Raw genomic sequence first — 19,145 nt, forward strand, 5'->3', positions numbered from 1 at the left:
GGCAATATTTTTCTTGAAAGTTTGATTTCATTATAGTTTAAAAGCCTGTTTCCAAAACAAAGACGTTTTGAAGGGTTTATGCCTATAAATCGAAATACATTTGTGTCGTAACAAAATCGAAACCACAATGGTATTAAACGGATAATATAGACATGTGCTGTATTAGCTTTTTCTACACAAACAAGTCTGTACGATTATGTAAATAAGAAACCTTGTACTATATAGCACTTAATATATAACTTTTATATGATAAAAGAATTAAAAACTTAAAATTGGTATGGCAGCTTCCAAAAAAGATAAATTAAATTACATTTCTATGAATAATGCACAAGTGTTGTGACTTTCTTTTGTTTGTCTGTTTTCTTATTCCAGTTAAAATAAATGTAAATGTCCTTTATCTTTAATACACAACTTTCGGGTCAACCACTAGCAGGATATGTTAGCACATACATAAATATTTAGAGGGTTTGTAAGTTATTCATGAATTAAGCATGGCACTAATATTATTTTACCCGAAGCGGAGGACCAGTGCTTAGTGAGGTTCAGAAACTACAATACCCGATTTTACAGTAGCGCTTGATTTAAGACATAAAGAGTAATGCATTATCCTTTACACGCAAATAATGTGTCCTCGGCAGTAAAAACGTAAATAATGGGTGAGGCGCAGCCGAACCCATTATTAAACGTTTTTACTGCCGAGGACACATTATTTGCGTGTAAAGGATAATGCTGCACCCTTTATTTCTATTCTATTACCAGAAAATAGTGCGATTTAAAGAGAAAATATCATTTTTTGTCACAAATATTTTAAGTTGTTTACTTCAAGGTGGAGCACGAACGCGTAAGTGACAGCGCGTTTCGCGGAAATATTGCACGCGTAACCAAGCGTAATGCTGTGCGAAGAATGTGTTACGGCGCTCGACCCATTATTGCAGAATAATGGGCTCTCACGTGACGTGTTTTAACAAATCACAGTGCGCGATTTTGAATAATGGGTCGTAAGAGTAATAGAATCAAAAATAAAGTTAGGTAAACAGGTAACACATTGATTCATTACCAAATACCATGATTACTAGGCATAAAAACTGAAATATATTTCTAAATTATATCAATGCCACGCCAATGGCGAATGTATCCGATATATTCTAAGAATAGTTTAAGGTTAGCAACTGTTGCGATTTGGTATTTTGCTTTAAATTATCGGTATTTTATTAAATCACACATCGTGGCCAAATGGCCAAATTACATGTAAAATTACAAATCGAATATACATATTAAAACATTAAAAAGATTGAACACTTCTTAAAGAGATTTAAAAGACATCAAAAACAAATTGCACACAAAATATTAACTTTGACCAAATATTGCACGTTTTGGAATACATCAAAATGTATCTAATTTCAAAACAATTACAATTACAAATATTATAACAGCTGTACCAGACCATAAAAACAGCATTAATGGCAGAGAGCAATCCCAGGAGGAGATTACTGATTTAAAAGATCTACAAAATATGCGATAGGACTCAGCCGAAAGCGCTCGGTCCTGGCACGGAATTTGGAAAAATTGTGGGAATTACGCAAATTGCGACCATGGCTCTGAAGCCTGGTAGGAGGGATTAACGACTGTGTTCGTTCATTTTTAGGAAGCCCTTCAGCAAACCTACGACAATGTTGCACCCTCATATCAGACAGGAGTCAAGTTTACAGCTAAGCAGCGCATCATGATATAAATTGTAATCTCCTCCCAGGATTGTTCTACAGGCTCTCTTTTGGATAGACTCTTTAATTGAATTTAGTTGCTTAATTGAAGTGCTGGAATGCCACACAACACTGGCGTACTCAAGAATCGGTCTAACATAACCACTGTAAACAACACTCAGCTCTTGAGGTTGTACTGAAGATAAATTCCAAGGACCATAGCTTCTGTGACGTATGACAGAGGTTCTGCACCGATTCTCAAGTCACCAGCCTGGGGTTCATTTTTACTGAAGCAAACTTCAGCAGACACCTTTAACATTTCAAAATTGGCGCTCATCAATTTTATGCTGAATATCATCGAGGACACACCCCGCAACAAAACCTTCGGCAACTTTAGCAAAAACATAGGCGAGTGATACTGGTCTCAGTTTTTCCATAGTGGGGGGCAATTGCTTAGGAATAGGCACAACAATTGCTTGTTTCCATTGTTTTGGAAATTTACCTTCTGAGAAAGAACTATTTAATATATCAGTCAGGGGCACACTCAGTTCATATGCAAACTCTTTTACCAACCAAGGAGGAATTTGATCAGGCCCCGCAGTTTTGGCCGGCTTCAGTTTAATAAGCTCCGCAAAAACTTCCCATGGATACAACTGAGGAGGGTTTTCAGGTAAGTAAACAGGCAGATGACTGAAATTTAAAGGGTCAAGGCCCTCAGAGATCTGAGCAAACTTGGTATTGATAGCATTAGCCTTTCAAGTCAGAATCCTCCATATTCTGGATGTCCATGCTGAACTTAGTTTTACTGGAGTTGGTAACAACTTTTATCTGCTGGTGCCACTTTTTAGGTTCAGTTTTCTGTAAATTCATGATTCTATTAGCATGGTAAGACTCCTTGGCCTTTTTATTTCACGTTGAACCCGATTTCTGAGTTTACGCCACAGCTCCTGGTTACCTGACGCAAAAGCATCTTAACGCTGAGAAATTAAGTTAATACGGTCTGTATTGCCATGGCTTGGCATTTTCTGATTTAACAAGTGGAAAACACAAGTCAATAGCCTGTTCAAGCTTTTCATAGAACACATTGCATTTTTCTTGAGTAGTCCAAGCATCTTGCGAATGGTAGTGACAAAAGTGGCAAAAATTGCATTCATCATTTCATAGCGAGTGTGTAGAAGAATTAAAATATCACAGATATACTTTTGTAGGTCGTATGGTTTTTGAGTTATATTGTAAAAAGGGCTGAAACAACAACATTTTTGTAAAACGTGCATAACTCATTAACAACAATAAATCAAGCAAATTTTAAAAGTATATGATTTGTAGAATGAACTTTTGCAAAACATCAAAGTGTTATTTTTCAATAATATATTGATTTAGATTATGAAAATCGGGGTTTTTTTTGCTGTTTTGTCCAACAATACCTAGTCTACCCTTAAGTGTGCTGAGACTTGTGGATCAATGTCTAAGTGTGCTGAGGCTTGTGGATCAATGTCTAGGTGTTGTGCCTGTGCGTAGCGCACTATAAATCACTGCGCTTTTTTCTTTTCTTTTTTTAAGTCGAATATTTCAAGTAATATTTTACCAATACTAGATGTTTGATTCATTTTACAGAATCACTCATGTTTGGTTAAAAGTCAATTTGCAGTCTTAATTTGAGAAACTTGTACTTTTTATTGCCTCGTTCAAGACGCTGTGGTCTTTGCAATCGTGCGTCCAACAAAGAACAAGGAAAACAATGCATCTTTATTCTGACATAAAGAAACCATTTTACATTTAAACATGAGTCATCCGATTATATTGAAATTCATACATAGAACATACTTAAGATATGATGAGTCAAGAGATCGTGATTCATGAATGTATCGTAGGGTATTCAATCATGTATAGCTCTAAAATGGAAACTATGCTGATTTGACGTCAATGACGAACTTATGAAAAGTCACTAATTGTCATACTACTCATTTTTTATCAAGGCTAGTCTACATTTAGTTTTTGTGTCTGTCATAGTAGAGTACTGTTTAAATTGATTTTTAACATCAGCGATTGCTTGCAACGAATAAGCGTCAACATACTTTTATTTGTAACTAAAGACAGTCTTTCTCATTGGTCAGCTCTTTGCTAGCGACTGAATTGAACTTTGATATTTGAAAATCGTAGTCTGGAAATACGACATTGATAGCATATTTGACATCGATAAAATTTATGATGACAAACTGCGTGATCATATACAATTTTAATATACATAAAATTGATTGTTTTCTTTTTGCTTAAGGTTTGTATATGATGATCCTATAATGGACAGAAGATGGTATGCACCATTATTTTATGCAATGGGATTTTAGCTTTATCAAGGTCATTCATAACTTGTATTGGTTTGCGTTGTAACATTTTGAATCTCATTCCACTGTAAAACATCAATAACAATTATATAGAAATTCTATACATTTTCATCATACGACAACTTAATCCAATCAGTATGTATACAAATACAAATTTTAGCTCAATTTTCGAGTGCTCAGATGCTACATTGAATGATTGATGCAAACCGTCCTCTGTTGTTATTAGACGGCAGCTTTGTGATATATAACCAGCTTAACATCAAAGGTAACTTTGACATGTCAAGCTTGACTTTTGTTTTCTATTTTTTTGGTTATATATCCAGAAGAAGATATATACGAGAAATCGGTAGAAATAGATGGTAAAAACTCAACGCTAAAAATCATCGACACGCCAGCATATGGACAAGTAAGTCTCGACTTTGTTTAGTAAAGCAGTATGCAGACTTTTTATTAGACGTACAATATTGTATGTAACATATCTACGTTAGTTAATCTATTGCCATTCTATTTCCAGTAATGTTTAAGTTCTAACGAATGTTTGATGACGTAAAATCGATATAATATTTCTACCAGATATTATACGTAACATATTATCGATTTTACGTCATCAAACATTCGTTAGAACTTAAACATTACTGGAAATAGAATGGCAATAGATTAAATAACGTAGATATGTTACATACAATATTGTACGTCTAATACTCGGAATCTGCATACTGCTTTATAATCTATCCGCCTTCAAGTGGATAAACAGTGGGGTATCGACCTGGGGACAATGCGAAAGTCCAAATGCCCATTTTAAAATACCGAGATGAAATTAACGACACTGTCATGTGCGTCTTCCTCTATTCACCTTATAGCCCCATTCGGCTCACTGTAGCAAAAAAACTGTTCATTTTTACACACATTTGAACTGGTAAAGTAAGTTTCGAAGTGGGTCAGTAGGATGATTTTGCAATTTTCTCCAATTTAGCGTGGTATATTATAACTTAAAATCGATGTCATAAATAGAGATCTTATCCTTGCTCTTGCACGTTGTAATACAGAGTGATTACAATCACCCCACTATAATGTAACTTGATAATCTGAGACACCTTCAGAGAATTTCAACAAGTTTACACAGATTTAATCGGCAGTTTACAACAACATAACACTGACTATACAACAAACAGAAAGAAAGCAATTCTTACCCAAATAAGTCAAATTGGATTATATAACGATAAACACAACACAGAATTATGCAAATGTGGGTATTTTGAAATTATATAAATGGGTAAACCCATGTTAAATAGGGAGAAGTAAGAGTACGCCCACATACATTGAATCTGGGACGCTTATATTTATTCATTTAATTTTAGCCAGGGTTTTAATTAAAGTACTAACTTACCGCAGAACACCATTGTGTATATCGTATTTCTGTTTTAACAATGTCTATGTTTCTGCATGGATGGATCATCATTCAACAATAGTTTTGTGGAATGATATTTTACTGGACTGCGATCTACGGTACAAGTAGACTAAATCCTCCAGTCATCTACACAACGCATACTTACGTTGTGCTTCCAGACGATTGACGAGTGAGGGCAGCAGTCTACGGTACAAGAAAGGTAAGCGAATTACTGATAACTGAATTGGTCTATCCGTTCAGAGATACACTTGGGTCGTGATGAGTCCTGATTGATGCTCGAGCCAGGCTAAAAAGCCGACTAGCGTATGGTGGACCATAGAATGAAACAAAGTACGCGAATTGAAGATAAATAGAGAGATTGCGATTTCCAAACGTACGTATCGGACGTACGTGGAATCTATTCAAAATCACTCTCCTGTGACGGGATTTTGAATAGATTCCACGTACGTTCAATGCTACGTTTGGAAATCGCAATCTCTCTATTAACAATAAAAACGCGGTGATTTATAGTGCACTACGCATAAGCATAACCCACAAGCGTCATCACACTTAACAGGAATGCGCTGATCACTGTGATTCAAAACCCGCGCCCAAAACACACCATATAAATTATTTGGCTACAGTCAAGAACTTGCATACAGCTACGAAGCGCACAATTTACGTACTACAATATACCATCGGATAAAAAAAGATGGCCAGTCCCAACAAATCTCATCACTTACAAAATGAAAGAAATCAAAACAAACAAACACAAGGACACGCCCACATGCCAATACAAACGACTTCTTTCCATATTGACGTCAGCCATTTTGAGCACACTTTACGACTGACTTGCACAACTAACAGAGCGATACAAGAAGTCAAAGTACAATGCGTCATTCATGAAAAGATATGGTAAAATAGGTTAATTAACAGTTTGCGTCTAGATTTTCCATAAGGATTTACCATTTATTCAAGTTCCCATAATATCTTGCACCCGACCACAGCACCAAAGTGAAAATGATCTACGCTTCGTGGCGAGTGGCATCAAAATTACCCAATTTGCATATTGTCGATTTGCATCATGGGGTATGTCTAAAATGGCGAATTTGAAAGCCAAGTAAACTATAGCTTTTATCTACTACTGGATAGTCTGTTTAATGTATTACACGCTCCTGCGAACAACTTTCTAAAGATCAAGAGTTATTTCAAAGCAAGATCCCTTTCATTAAGTCTACATGGATAGTTTGGTTAAAACAAATCACAAGTGATAAGCAAGAACGAATATTGAACTAATTCTCACGGAACAAACAAAAGTTCTTTACAGAGACAGATGATCCATAAAATTGTTATATTGTTGTTGTTTTATGTCATCGTTCCTAATGTGTTACACAAAATGGCGTACCATTTGCAGAGACGTTTACCACTTTTTTGTATACTATTGTACTGAAAGCTTCATCTTACACTTCTTACACCATGTACACTGGCAACTAGACCCCCATCAACACACATACCCCCACTAATCATCCTACTCTTGTTTGGACCCTCACATACACATCACACCCCCACACAAACCTTCAATAGAGCGATACCAATGTATATTTTTTAAATTATGTTATTTAGGCGTGCACCTGGCACTTTACATGTTATTCAAATTAAAACTCTTAAGCATGTTAAGGGTCACTGTGCATATTGTTGAAGCCCGCGTAAATATTCTTAGTATTATGTTTCTAATTTTCTACCAGAAAGTACGTGTGTTTTGTACAAGAGTGTGCAATAATAATTATGCACGATTCTACCGTCTGTATTATGTTGAATGCATAGTTAAACCACTACTAAAAGCTATAAGCGAGAGCTTCTTTACCAATCACCTGGATCCTACATTTAACATAAGAAACTATACGATCCATTCCATTTCTCGCTCATCGCTATAACGATTGAAGTATGTACCCAACTTTCAGCCGACATATTCCCGATTCAAGTGGCTTTGAACCAACCTTAATGTAACTAAATACGCAACATTTGTAATTGTTTTCCAACAGGGGACTTTTGAGAAAGGTGAAGCTAAGTATACCTCTCGCAAGGAGACATCTTATCTTGGTGTACTCTGTAACTGATAGACGAAGCTTTAAGAAAGCAAACCAGTTGTGGTCTAAGTTCTTGTAGGAAACAAAACAGATCTGGAAAGATCGAGAGAAGTGTCTTTTGCAGGTACGTAGGAACTAGGTCACCGGATGTGCACGTTGCTGTACAGTTGTAGTTTCCAGGGGTAGTTTTCATTTCGATATCTAGGCCCCACGTCGATCTGAATAATAATTATGTGACTTGCTACAACAAAATAAGCATAAAGTCGCATTGAAGTTGGGAATTTCGAGACGTGCTTGCTGACTGAGTTCTTTGCTTGCCGTGCACCTGTACAAGCCAGTAGTATGTCTTTAGTGAATAGCCCATTTGTGCCCCCATTTACAAAGGACATATAGACATACTTCGGGCTTGAACAGGTGCGTTTGAAACAAAGCACACCAATGCAGTAGCTAGGGCGTTTCGAAACTACCAACTTGTGACTTTACGCTCATTTGGAAGCAGGTCACATATTCTGGATATGAGCTTCTAGGAAGGTAATTGCAATAGGTGAAACTATTGTATTCTGCTATTATACCTAAGCGCGATCTGAATTAGAATGTTGTCAAGGTGCAGTAGGTGAAACCATTGTATTCCTGGTATATGTGTGCATACCTAGGCGCAAATACCGCGATAACAATACATTCAGCTGCTGCGGTTAGAAATGTTGACAAGGTGCAACAGCTGAAACTATTGTATGGAATACCGGAATTTATCACCTGGGTATTAGCTGCTACGGTTGGAATGTTGTCCAGATGCAATTATGTGAAACTGTCGTATTAATATTCCCGATATATACCCGGATATATACCTGATAGCGAAATTTTGATCTAAATACCAGAATCACAATACATTGAGACTTGTGGTCGAGGTGCAGTAGGTAAAACCATTGTATTCCTGGTATATATTCATACCTAGGCGCAAATACCGGGATAACAATACATTCAGCTGCTACGGTTAGAAATGTTGTCAAGGTGCAACAGCTGAAACTATTGTATGGAATACCACCTGGGTATTAGGCTATTAGCTGTTACGGTTAACAGGGCTCTCACAGGGGGGAAAGAGGGGACAAGACTTCTCACAGGGGCAGATGACCCCTTGTCCCCCTGGCTATGCTACTGTTCCCAGTAGATACTTGATATCGCAAATTTAATCTAATACCGCAATTGCAATATATAGATACCTGAATAAGGAATTTTTTCTCAAATATTAAAGTTGTCAGTTGATATAATAAGTTGATATTGTTGTCAGAATACGATTTCGCAATGTCATAATATTGTAACGACCATGTTGATGCACTTTGCCACCTTCTTTACTGATAAAGTCAACATAATCTACCAAGGCATTGAAAAAGAACTTGAGAATGCCAATGTTGCTAGTGATGCAGCTCCGTCCTCACCTGTTGATTGTAGTTTTCATGAATTCAACCCAGTGAGTGAAGAAGAAATCTTAGCTCATCATCAACAAAGCACCATCAAAAACTTGTCTTCTGGACCCGTTGCCAACATGGTTCATAAAACAAAACCCATCAATGTTTGTTCCAATGATCACCGAGGTTGTCAATACATCTCTCAGCTCTGGAGTGTTCCCATCCTCATTGAAGCACGCTGTTGTTGCTCCTATTATCAAAAAACAATCGCTGGACCCCAACGAGTTAAGAAACTATCGCCCAGTATCAAACATACCATTTGTGTCGAAAGTCATCGAAAAATATGCTGTCAATAACATCAATGATTACATGACCAGAACAAATCTACGTGAACGCTGTTGTTGCTCCTATTATCAAAAAACAATCGCTGGACCCCAACGAGTTAAGAAACTATCGCCCAGTATCAAACATACCATTTGTGTCGAAAGTCATCGAAAAACATGCTGTCAATAACATCAATGATTACATGACCAGAGAAAATCTACGTGAACCCTTACAGTCGGCTTACAGGACTTCACACAGTACTGAGTCAGCCCTGCTGAAAGTTAAAGACGACATCATGCAGCATGTTTCTCAGCGCAGAGGTGTATTCCTAGTCCTTTTGGACTTAAGCGCAGCGTTTGACTGCTCTGGAGTGGTATGAATCTTACCTGTCGGAGAGAACATCATGTGTTTGTATTGATGGGGTGTTTTGAAGTATGGCCTACCTCAGGGGTCGATCGTGGGCCCACAGTCATTCACCATCTACTCTGTTCCCATTGGTCGCATAGTACGGCAGCACAGGCTGCAATTCCATATGTATGCTGATGACATACAACTGTATTTGCCATTCAATCCATGTGACCCACAATCCATCACAACTTCGCTCTCGCAGCTCTCTTCGTGCATTTTTGACATTAAGTCATGGATGACGAAGAACATGCTCAAGCTTAATGAAGAGAAGACAGAGTTTTTTGTTGCTGTTCCTGAACATCTCAAGTTCAAGATGCCTCCTGTATCCTTGCAAGTTTGTGGTAAGACAATAACACCTTCTGAGAATGTCCGTAATCTGGGAGTTGTCTTTGACACTTCAATGACAATGTCTTCTCATATCACAAGTCTTTGCACCAGTCTATCAACTCATTCTATATCGCGCATTCGCAAATATCTTGACTTTGATTCTTGTCACTCTGTTATCCGGGCTCTAGTTCTGTCAAGACTCGATTATGGTAATGCTTTATTGCTTGGCTCCAACAAAACGGACATCAAACGGCTCCAACGCATACAAAACTGGTCTGCGAAGTTAATTTGTGGTGCGCTGAAATTTGACCATGCCACGCCGTGCTTATATAACAACTGCACTGGCTACCTGTCAAAGACCGTATAACATTTAAGATCATTTTACTCGTCTATAAGTGCCTCCATGGAGCTGCGCCCGACTACTATAGTATTTAGCATCTTGCCTGACTCTGTACCAGCCGCTACGAGCTAGTCTTCGTTCAGCTTCTGACATCACCCGGCTATCCGAACGCACTCCTACTAAAACACTCATATCTGCTCATAACCGGACTTTTACATATATCGCTCCGCACATCTGGAACAACTTACCAGCTGAAATCAGAAACTGTGACACACTCTCCAAGTTCAAAAAATGTCTGAAAACACACTTATATCCAAATGATGAATAATGTTTTTGCTTGTATTGTATAATATATATTTGCCATTTTCTCTTATTGCCGTTTTTCACTGGTTCATACTGCGCTTTGATCTTGATGTAACAGCGCTATATTAAATGTACTTTTGTATGTATGTATGTATGTATAGTTTAATGACGTAACGGTGTGCGACACATTATTACTTTTGCGTGACTATTAGTCCTATGTGTTTTTGTTTTTATTGCAACAGAGGGAAAACATTTCGCTGCCCTTTTCGACTGTAAACTGATTGAAACGTCTGCACCAATATGCCATAATATCGACAAACTGTTCAACGGTGCAGTCAGGCAAGTCAGATTGCATAAACAACGTTCCGAAGATGAAGAAGCAACGAGCCACGGTAGCGCCGATTCTGGCGGGGATAAACATTGCAAACCAACTTAAGGGAAGGGGTATGAACATTTGGACAGTATTTATTGTTGGACATTAGAGCACATCAGACATATCGAATTGCATTCTGAATACGAAGAGTGTCCTTCTGATATCAAATAATTTAGATTTTCTGAAATTCGCAATGTAATACACATTTTATGGCAAATCATTAAAAATTGATATTTTTGATATTTAACATTACTCGAAGTAAACTTTATAAATCTGATGATTTATACTTAAAGTTTATGCAGGTGGGATGAAAAGCCGACGATCAATTGAAAATTTGACCTTTCGTATTGAAAATATGGATTATTTTTCCCAAAACACCAAAAAAATTAGGGCTTTTTGGGAAAAAAATCCATATTTTCAATATGAAAGGTCAAAATTTTCAATTGATCGTCGGCTTTTCCTCCCAGCTACATACACTTTAAGAATATATCATTAGATTTATCAAATTTATTTCGAGAACTGTTATATATCAAAAATTTGACAAATATCAATTTTTTATAATTTGTTATAAAATTTGTATTATATCGTGATTTTCAACAAATGAAAATTATTTGATATCAGATATACATGCTTCGTATTCAGAATGCAATTCGATATGTCTGTGGTGCTCTCATGTCCCCTAAAAAATACCGTCGAAACGCTCAATACGCTCATTCCAGATCCCTTAACCAAACGATCATCGATCATCCATGCTTTTTTCGCTGATAACAGTTTCTGTGGCTATAGCTTGATTATGACCACACAATCATAAGGTACTCAATGCTGTAAGGATTCATCATCATCATCATCATCATCAGTCGGCTGCGGAGCAGACGACTACAAGCTTTCTCCAACTATTTCGATCTTGAGCAGAGGATAATTTAAGCACTTCCCACCACGCCACTGTGTTGACTTGCGGTTAGCACAGCTGTGTGAGTGAACATGACACCACTGCGCGCACATTGCATTGACGGACATGGTTAAATTTGAATTTGGACTGATATATTTACAATAAAAACGCATTCACAATGCTAGTCGATTTCACATTTTATGTTACCTTCAGAAGGTGTGAATTATCCTTCATGCATACATCACTTTAGATCTGAAATCGACCAAGTAATAATGACACACGCACAATTCTTAAACAACATCTTTTGCACAGAATTCAATGGGATTTGAAAAGTAAAGTGGCAGTTGAAACTCTGGTGATAACACGTTTGCAGTGCATGATGGGGCTTCCTTAAATCATCCTCTGGATCTTGAGCAAGCGAAACAATTTTGTCTGGCTGCAGCATCCCTTCAGTATCTCCCAGGAGGTGCTGGACATACTGTAAGTACAGTGTGCGCGGCCGTCCCGGTTTCCTCTTCCCATGTGGTGGAATATAAAGGGCATATTCTTTCACAGGCTCGTCGACTTCAAGACGCAGTATATGGCCGAGAAATTTGAGTTGCTGAATCTTGACTCTGGCAACCAGTGGAGTGGTGTTGGTCAGATTGTAGATGGTTTCATTTGGAATCCGATCCCCACGCTTGATGTCCTTGGCGATTACCCATGACTCAAAAAGCTTGATTTTTGTTTCGATTGGCAGTGATGGGCTTCTCCAAAGGCGTTCCCGTTTCCAGAAAGCTGTCCAGGCTAGTGCTTTTCTTCTTTTTAGGTCTCCTACACTAGAGCCCATCTTGGAATCCCAAGTACTTGAAGTCTGTGACATGGTTGATAGTACTACCATAGACTTCAAGTGCTGGTTGGGCGTTACAGATTGCAGTCATATATTCTGTCTTAGGTGCGCTGATGACAAGGCCTAGATCTGATGCTGCAGTTGCAGTCCTAGTAAGTTGTGACTGGGCGCATGCTATGGAAGATTCCAACAGGTCAATATCATCAGCAGAATCCAGGTCATTTATCATCCTAGCAGGATACCTGCTTGACCGACGTGGGTAGGAAACAATTCCAGATTTCTTCAGAAGGTAGTCTACCAGACCAGGATAATGAACATGAATGGCACCAACACATCACCCTGAAGCACTCCAGTTGTTACTTTGAAAGGCTCTAAGATACTTCCATCTACCATAACGACACTATTGGAGACCTTGTAGAGCACCTGGATGGCACTGACGTTGTCCACAACCTTTGGTATTCCATAATACCGCAGCACAGAAAACATGACGGACCTGTTGATGGAGTCAAAGGCTTTTTTGAAGTCCACAAAAGTGACTGTCACGGGAAGTTGAAGCCTTCCATGATCCTCCTCAAAATGTGTATTTTTTTAGCACAGTTGCGACCTGATCTTAAGCCTGCCTGGTTGCTTCTCAGTAAAGGATCAGTGTGGGGTTGGATCCTGTTCAGAAGGAAATTGTTGTACACTTTTGCGGCAATGGACATAAGCGAAATACCACGGTAGTTTGTCATGAGAGAAAGGTCACCTTTCTTTGGTAGAGGAATGATTACATTTGGGACCCATTGACGTGGCGGTGTCAGCGTTGAGAATACTTATACTTCCGTACAGAATTCGAGAGTCATATCAATCAGAAGTGTTTCAGCAGTTATAGCACAGTCCAGTGCTGCTGCCTTGTTGGTCTTCATGGCTGCTATTGCTTTGACTTCTTCACGAGTTGGGGGCTCAGTGATAATAGGAAGATCTTCAACAGCTTGTGCAGGAAGTTCTGAAGCTGCTGTGCCACTGTCGTTGTTAAGGAGTGAGCTAAAATATTCCTTCCATTTCTCAAGCAGTTCATGGTCACTGGTTGGGGCTGATCCATCCCTCTTTTTGACTTTTATCCATTTCCTTGAGTTCTTCCCAGAAAGCGGGTGTATGATTTTCCAGGTGGTGGCGTAATTCCCCATCTCGTCGGCCAGCTTCAGGTCTTCCATATGCTTATTGAGGGTAGCAAGCTCATCAGATTGATAAGAGTTGTTTAGGCTGGTGTTTAAGTTCCTCCATCTTTCTCTAGATTGACGAGACTTTGAAATGGAGTACATGTACCGATTTTTGGGCTCATCCCTTTCAAGTTCAATTCTGATGGTTGCATCTGATACCCAACTTGGCAGTCCGCATGGCTCTTGCTTTCTAATAACTTTCTCAGCAACTTCTCGAACCGCTGTTTCAAAGGTCTCATACCTGTGTTATCCATGCTCAAGACCTGGAATCTGTTTGACAGCTCCAGCTGAAATTCCTCCTTTGTATCAGGATCTTGCAACTTCTTGCAGTTGAATTTTGGTCTCTTGCAAGGTTTTCCTTTGCTAGTTCGCAGACTGGCAGCTAGACGGATGCTCACAATACGATGATCGGAGTCCACTTCTACTGAGTTGTATGCTCAACAGTTGCGGAGAGCATTTACTCACTTGCTGTTTATTATAATGTGATCTAACTGCGCATGACTGATCCAGCTGGATGGGTCTAAGTCCAAAGACGGTTCCTGGGTTGAGGGCATCTCATCTGGGCCGGTGTTGACCAGACGCTCACCATTGTCATTGGTTGAATCATGGTAGCAGTATGGACTAATTACCCAAGGATGGGAAAGGTGGCTATCTATCGCCGAGGATGAGATGGATGTTGTGCCCTTTTGTACCATCCAGGTGGTCAGATAGAGATGAATATAATTCCTCCTTGTCAGAAGATGTTGAGCACTCAGTGGGTGCATATACAACAGTGATGATAAGTTGATATGGAATGTTACAAATAGTATCCTCTCGGAAACAGCTTCAACACTCGTAAGACATCTGAGAATGTGCTTGGACATGACCAGATCCATTCCTCCGTGCCTTTGCTTGGTAGCAGACTAGCAGAACTGAATATCAAAACCCAGTTCCTATCGTCTGACCAAAGTTAATCAGTTGGGCTTGGTGTAATGAGACGATGTTCTTGAATTCCGGTAATGTCAATACCTGCATCAGCACAGCCCATGAATAGCGGATGGATTTTTGGTACCAAAATCTCATTTTGACCAAAAATGTGCTTATATATAGGGCCTTTTGGCTCTGACCACTCGAAATATTCATTATATTTTTATGATATACGTATGTGTAAATTTCTTGAGCCCCTCCCCCTCCCCCTGAACTGCATCATTATCATGAATATTACAGTACAGAGTATTTAGCAGAGGGTAATTTAATATGAAGATAAATTTCAAGACAAGTTTCACACGCAAAGGTCACACTACGTCGATAATTTGATGGATATTTCTGACAAATATTGTGATAAAAACTTGCTGCTTCATGCAGCTAATGTGAAAACAGATTTGGAGTGGTCATGCACGGTAGCGTGATTCCTGGGCGTGATTGAGCAATAGGAGACGGGTATGGCAACCCAAATGTTCAGTAATTCGATACATTTAGTTTAACACGCCTAGCACTCATTATTTAGGAGCTAAGTTTTTCAGGTTGTAAAACTAATGTATATACATAAAAAAATATTAAAAAAATAAAAAAAAAAACCAAAAAAAGTTCCAAGGCCATTCATATGCAATTTACAGCTTAAACTGTGTAAAAATATTAAAAAAAAAGAAAAACAAATTGCTGACCAACCTAATTTTTTTTTTTGTTACGCCAATCAAACAATTTTTTAAGCCTTAGTTTGATTTTGTCTTAACCAACTGGAAGATTGAGATGCATGGGAAACAGCATGTTGGAACCGTTCGATCATACAAATATTGTCGGCTACTACAGAGAAAAATGTCTCTCCATTTGTTATGCCAAATGAGCCATAAATTTACACATTATGTGTAATGATACATTGTTGTGTGAAGATGTAAACATGCTATGCATGGATGACATACGCCAAATGGTAATATACACCAATCCGAGAAGCGTTTACTGTATTTGGCCCTCTATTGACGGTAACACAGATGTACCAGAGCGGGAGATTTAATTAAGTAATTCAATGCTTATGATCGTGTATTGAATATCACTGTTGTGTACAATTCCGGATACAATTCTGTGTAGCACATAATAAATAATGGGTGGAAGGTGGAACCCCCGACCTCGGGACACCGCAGTTTTACATCGGGGACACCGCAGTAATGGCGAAGTCGGATTGGTGTATACCATTAATAATAATTATGCAGTGGGCTATTCCATTCAGCTGAGGCAAAATCAGATGCCTTCTACAGAGGGAGTATGTTTTTCAAATTGAATTGGCTGGAATTCATTATTTCCCAAAATGAAAATACTTTGTCTCAGATTATTTCGGAGCCCATACTCCCCGTGTATAATGGCTTTACATATCCACAATATCTCGGCACCCCCTCTATTGAAAATTCCTGGATCCCCCCCCTGTAATGTCCCACAATAAATACTGTCCAAACGTTCATACCCCATCCCTTAACCAACTGGAAGATTGAGATGCATGGAAAACAGCATGTTGGAACCGTTCAATCATACAAATATTGTCGGCTATCACAGAGAGAAATGTCTCTCCATTTGTTATTATTTATGCCAAATGAGCCATAAATTTACACATTATGTGTAATGATACATTGTTGTGTGAAGATGTAAAAATGCTATGCATGGATGACATACGCCAAATGGTAATATACCATTAATAATAATTATGCAGTGGGCTATTCCATTCAGCTGAGGCAAAATCAGATGCCTTCTACAGAGGGAGTATGTTTTTCAAATTGAATTGGCTGGAATGCATTATTTCCAAAAACGAAAATACTTCATCTCAGATTATTTCGGAGCCCATACTCCCCCTGTAAAATGGCTTTGGCTTTGCATATCCACAACACAAGTATTTCAAACTGAGACAAAAATACCTAAGGTAATTTTTGTCTCATGGTTTCATTTCAATTGGAAGTGAACAAATTTTCTGTTCTCTCCAAAACCCAATCTCCCTCTGTTAAAGACTATAGGAATCAGATAGCAACATTTGCACAGTATTTGGGAGCACACCAGACACGCCAAATTGCATTCTGAATACGAGGAATGTCCTTCTGATATCAATTAATTTTGATATAATACAAATTTGTATGGTAAATTATTAAAAGTTGATATTTTTGATATTTAACAGTCCATTAAGTAAAGAAAAGGCCCAACATTTTTAGGTCGTTTTGGGAAAGAAATGTATATCTTCAATATGAAAGGTCAAAATTTTCAAATAATGGATGACTTTTCCTCCAAGCAACATACACTTTCAGTACATATCATTAGTTTTACTTTTAGGGCTGTTAACTGTAAAAAGTATAAATTTTTAATAATTTGCCATACAATTTGCATTATATTACTAATTTCAATAAATCAAAACTATTTGATATCAGAAGGACAATCCTCATATTCAGAATGCAATTTGGTGTGTCTGATGTGCTCTCATGTCCTACAAAAAATACTGTGCAAACATTGCTATCCGATCCCTTAAGCTAAATCTTCCACAGAGGGAATATGGATTTCAAATAGAATAGTGCAATTAGATATGACCTTTACAAAGGCATTTTTGCCATTACATATTTCAATATTCAATAACAACTTTATTAAAAAACTTATTTCCTTATATTATATTGATTCAAAAAATAATTTAGCCTGCTATATTAGTTAATTGAATTTTTTCCAAGAAGTCTAAGCCAAAATTCTTATAAAGAATACCTACAAAAACATGCAGCATAAATAATATTACAATTCAGTTTTGATCATACAGTGATCAATGCAATATAATATATTTATTTCCATACTACACTAAGCCAAAAAAGAAACTTATAATTTTTCACAAGGTCATATCTTAAAATCCTGTCTATCAAAATTAACCAAAATTACACACAGGATTGCCTCAATACTCTACTCTAAACACATGTCACTAACTATGCAGTTTTCCAACTGACACAACAGCAAAATGCACTGACATGCAACACCTTCCTGGACCACATTCACAGCGCAACAGATTTCTTTGGATGGGTACCAATTATTCGCCTGTGAATGTGATCCCGGAAGCTGTTCCGTGTAGGTGCATTTTACTGTTGTGTCAGTTGGACAACTGCTTGGTTACTGACATGTGCTTAGAGTAGAGTATTGAAGTAATCCTGTGTGTAATTTTTGTTCATGTACAGGCGAATAAATGGAACCTAGCCAAAGAAATCTGTTGCGCTGTGAATGTGGTCCAGGAAGGTGTTGCATGTCAGTGCATTTTGCTGTTGTGTCAGTTGGACAACTGTTTGGTTACTGACCAGTGTTTAGAGTAGAGTATTGAAGTAATCCTGTGTGCAATTTTTGTTCATTTTTATGGAGAGGATTTTAAGATATGACCTTGTGAAAAATTATAAGTTTCTTTTTGTGTATATATAGCAAATGATGTGGAGATATCAATAATGAAAGTACGCACAATTCCACCTTCTACATGAAAAAGCATTATTTATGTATTAAAGGGGCATGGTCACATTTGTTCATGTTCTGTTTTCTATCTTACATTGAGGCCTACCATTTAAACAATTTTTCCCAATTTTGAGTTGTATTGGCCCTGCAGTAGTTTTGATATAAGAAGCAAAAATGTGTATAACAATGCCCCATAGGTTAGGCTAAAAAATATGTTTGGTTGCCCTCAACCGACTGACCCAAAGAATTGGAAATCTTGGGTTGAGTTTTTTTTTCAATCACTTTTTTAGAAGAAACCTTAAATTTGGACAAAATCAAGGACTTTTATATTTGTTATTCACTCATTTTATTTATTAAATGCATATTTGATTGAAAACAAGAAGTATTTACATTTAAATCCAGTTCAAAAACACACAATTTTTTACCATAAAATGATCAAGCATTTGTCAATACTAGCCTTTTCAAAATGGAGGAAAAATCAAGGAAGAGTCCATGAAAAAAATAAAATAAAAAAAGGATCGACCTACCGACCTTCCAAATTTTTGTCTCGGAAGGGTAACCAAACAATTTTTTTTTGGCCTTAGTACATACTTCCGGTTGTGGCTACCTCAATTCCTCACGTTTTTGTTCAAATCATCTAAATGAAATGAAAATTATGAGCTTTCTTCTGATACCAAAATCTCAGTTTTGATGAAGTAAAATGGGGGATGATGAAGCTGTTGATAGGGACACACCTATAAACTGGGAACCATAGACAATAAAGAGAAATTGACAACGTAGACAAAGACGATTGGCAAAATTCACAAAACTAC

This window comes from Amphiura filiformis, chromosome 16 (assembly GCF_039555335.1).
Source record: "Amphiura filiformis chromosome 16, Afil_fr2py, whole genome shotgun sequence".
NCBI lineage: Eukaryota > Metazoa > Echinodermata > Ophiuroidea > Amphilepidida > Amphiuridae > Amphiura > Amphiura filiformis.